Source organism: Bidens hawaiensis, unplaced genomic scaffold (assembly GCF_021521415.1).
Source record: "Bidens hawaiensis isolate Kalapana, Puna unplaced genomic scaffold, B.hawaiensis_p1.1 tig00049650_1, whole genome shotgun sequence".
Taxonomy (NCBI): domain Eukaryota; kingdom Viridiplantae; phylum Streptophyta; class Magnoliopsida; order Asterales; family Asteraceae; genus Bidens; species Bidens hawaiensis.
This window is the reverse complement of record NW_027498878.1, coordinates 19,778-23,518: the sequence shown is the minus strand read 5'-3', so window position 1 is coordinate 23,518 and position 3,741 is coordinate 19,778. Positions and strand designations below refer to the sequence as shown.

The following is a 3,741-nucleotide window of genomic DNA, read 5'->3' as shown; positions in this document are numbered from 1 at the left end:
TGACCACCCTCCGGCGTGAGAATCAGACTAGATTGCTCTTGAATATAAGTGTATATTAAGAGATTGCTAGAGAAGATAAGATAAGATGATAATACCATTCCAAGGTGTTGGAGTATTTATAGCCGAAGGTAGGTTTCCAAGAAGGTACAGCCGGTTGAATAGTATTCCTGTTCTGCCAACTGTGGGCTACGCACATGCCATGCTGGTGGTTGGTGGGTAGGCAGCGGCTGATAGTGACCAGGCCGGCTGTGTACTATTCCTTTTCCACCAACTGCAGGCTATGCACGTGCTACGACAGGTTGGTGAGTAGGCAGCGGCTGATAGTGACATTAAGTAATAGAGCATGCTGCTCGTTGTAATGTTGTCAGTGAGCTGTCGCAGCTTTGGTCAGATCTTTTGTCCATACCTCGTCAGGTACAGTACAAAAGATCCTCCAGTAGCGTACGGACTGGCTCATTTGGGCGGGAGTTTTCCCGGCTTGCTCACTCCTTCTTCAGGTGACATTACTGAATTATTTAAGAGTTAAGTGCCTTGTGCGTGTAGCCTTGCTGCGCGGGTAGCCTTCCCTGATGGCTAGTATCCGTTGCTGCGGGAACAGGCGGAGTACGTCGTCCATTGGGAGGCTTTTCCTGCGGGAACAGCTAGCGTACTGCGCGTAAGGACGTCACGTCTCTGAGCATGGTGGGTCCTGCGGATCCAGTTGGTTTCTGCGCAGACGTCTCTCTTCAAGGTGAGTTTTGCGAGTTTAGCCTTTGCGCAGACGTCCCTGTTGAAGGTGAGTCTTTCGGGTTCAACTGCGCAGACGTCCCTCTTTGAGGTGAGTCTTGCGGGTCTAACTAGGCTCTGCTGGGACCTACCTCTTCAGCTAAGTATAATATGCTTATGAATATGTAAAGTAAATTTTCACCAGGCAATTAAAATATAATGCTTTAACAATTGTTTGATAAATTACACAAAGCAAAGTGCACATACATTACAAAACATGAATACATTACAAAACATGATACATGAAACATGAAAGATCAAACATAAAACCCCACACATGAAACAATAGTATCTTAACAACCTTAGAAGCTTCAAATGTTGTCCATGTCGCGGCCCAAGACAACATTTGATATAACCAAGTCGTCCGAGTTTCAACTAGAGCAAGTATTGCGGATTTCACCCTGTGTGCCAGTCAACACTTGCATTTGCCCCATCCTCACCATAACATTCACAAACCTCTCAAAAAACAATGTTTGATTAGCCGCAAAGCTCGTGACAATGTCTCAGGTCCTTTCGTCAGTGAACAAATCTTGGTCGGACGTTAGGAGTCCTTGATTGTTTATTAGAGAGACAAAGTACCTATTATCAAACAAGTTTGGAGACCTAATGTCCAAGGATGTAGTGATATTTGTTGTATTTAGGGATGGACATACACCTCTAAGGGTGTTAGCAAATGTTTCATCCATAGTTGTGTCTTGTGTGGGGTAAAGTCGTCGTGCGAACGATGAGCAATCAGCGACACTGAGGGTGTGGGCCCCTGAAAGGGCCACGACATCGGTGGCGTCAAAGTTTCTAGCGGCAAGGTTGGTTAGTAGCGTGTCCGTAGGGACAAATGGTGATGGAAGATTGTCGAGTGTTGCATTTACTGTGGCGAATGTGAGTCCATCTCTTCGACCTAGAGGAACGATATATTCTGGACCGCCAGTCCAAAACACGTATAAAACACGATTATATAAATAAATCACATGTAACTAGATTAATTGAACACGAACTAACTATATAACTGATTCGGTTGAGTCCATTTGAATAGGTTGAACCGAGGAAATATACCAAATTTCACAAAATACTAAAAAAAATTATAGAATCCCGTTTATCATCGATTCATTTACTATTTCAGACTTCATATTTTGTTTAGTATAAACAGTGTATCATGTTGATTATTTCATGTTTCATATTTTGTTAACATTTTAAATTCACACAACATACAAGAGGATTAGTGTGTGTGTATATATATATATATATATTAAGTTTCAAGTTATTTATAACGCCACCCGATATGTAAACGTCAGACCAGTGAACCCGTACATGACTTGTCCGATCATAAAAGCATTATGGAAAGATGTATGCGAAAATTTTACCAAGACAACAGTGTCGCGTGCAACCAATGCAGTGATATCAGCACAAGAGACACTACCAGCACCGTATTCATTGTGAACCCTACTACGAATATCCTCAATAACATTGAACCCCCTTAAACTTAGGTTTGGCGGTGCAGTTTGCTCACTATCAACCGGCCCACTTGCCGAACCATCCAACAAAACCGAACCATCACAACCCTATAACAATAAAACTATCGTCAAACATATAGAAATAAATAGTAGACTTTAGTTACAAAGCAAGATATACATAATGCATATTATACATATACTTTTAAAAAGAAGACCTTTATAAATATCAAACTTGCGTGGTTTTTCATTCGTTTAAGCTTAATTTGTTTCGAGCTTATAGCTAATCGGTCTCGAGTAGCTTACAACCGAAATGACTCCTCTATATCCATAAGATGCACAAATCACTAACTTGGTAATTTGTACGCTTCACACGTTAAGCTCCTTTTGTACATATATAACCTATGTTTGTGTGTATGTGAAATCTTTTGAATGTCTTTTTATGTAACATTTGTGATTAAAACCCAACATCTCTCATGTAAATGAGAGAACTTTACAAATATTGATATTGTAATTTAGTCACCTTTTTTCACTAGTCTATTATTTCTTCAAAGTGAATGTGATTATTTTTCAACATAAGATACTTAAGTATATTAAACTTTATGTATAAATATATATCAACCGTTCTTGAGTTCAGTTCGACCAGTCTGATCAGTGAACCAAAAAGACGGTCGGTTCAATGACTAGTCCGGTTAAACAATGTTAAAAATGAATATATGGTTGATTGGTGTTATATATTTATACCTGAACAAAACAATCATGGAAATGAACTCTTAACAAAGCAGCAGCAAGAGTCACATCCTCAATGATCACCCTCTCCATTTGTGTTCTAATTATTGATTCCAAATTTGGACAACTGCTTTGATAAAAATTCCAAGAAAGTCCCTCCACTATTGGCTGTTGTTGTGCCTCTAAACCTTGCAAATGCATTATCATCACTATTAACACACTCACACTCATTGCAACTGTGTGAAAGGGCATTTTTGTAACTTTACAAGCCATTGCTGGTTAGGTTACTAGCTTTTATTTGTGTTTGATGTACAACCTATGTACAAAAGTGATGGATATTTATAGGTGGTGAGGTGTTTCTATAAACCCTTTCATGTTTGTAAGATTTGCTTTTTTTGTCCCCTAAAGTGTTGAGTAATATGTGGTACCATGTAGGTTTTCCCATGCATGACATCTTGGTCACCTTTGAAGTCTATGTGGGCCACATGTCCATATGTTTTATAGTTCTAGTTCTAGAATAATGTGGTGATTTTGTATATATTAAAAGACCATATATGTTTTAATTACATTAATGCGTATATTGTTAAGAAAATAATAATTGATTTTATTACTCTATTTTAAAGTTATTTTAACATACTGCTTTTGTGGTTTTAGTGCATTAGATCATTACAACTAATCAACTATCATATATTTAACCTAATATATACGTGTCTTAGTCAACTAAAGTATTATTATATGGTTAAAGATGGCATGCCATCCACATGGGATGTCATCATGACAGCAGCTAAACGCTTTGCGGAAA

The 3,741-nt window shown here is 38.6% G+C and overlaps 1 pseudogene; it reads right to left on the bottom strand.

The window, feature by feature from the left end:
• Positions 1-1,076: 1,076 nt before the first annotated feature.
• On the bottom strand, positions 1,077-3,212 carry LOC143598111 (peroxidase 12-like; annotated as a pseudogene).
• Between the last annotated feature and the right edge of the window lie 529 nt (positions 3,213-3,741).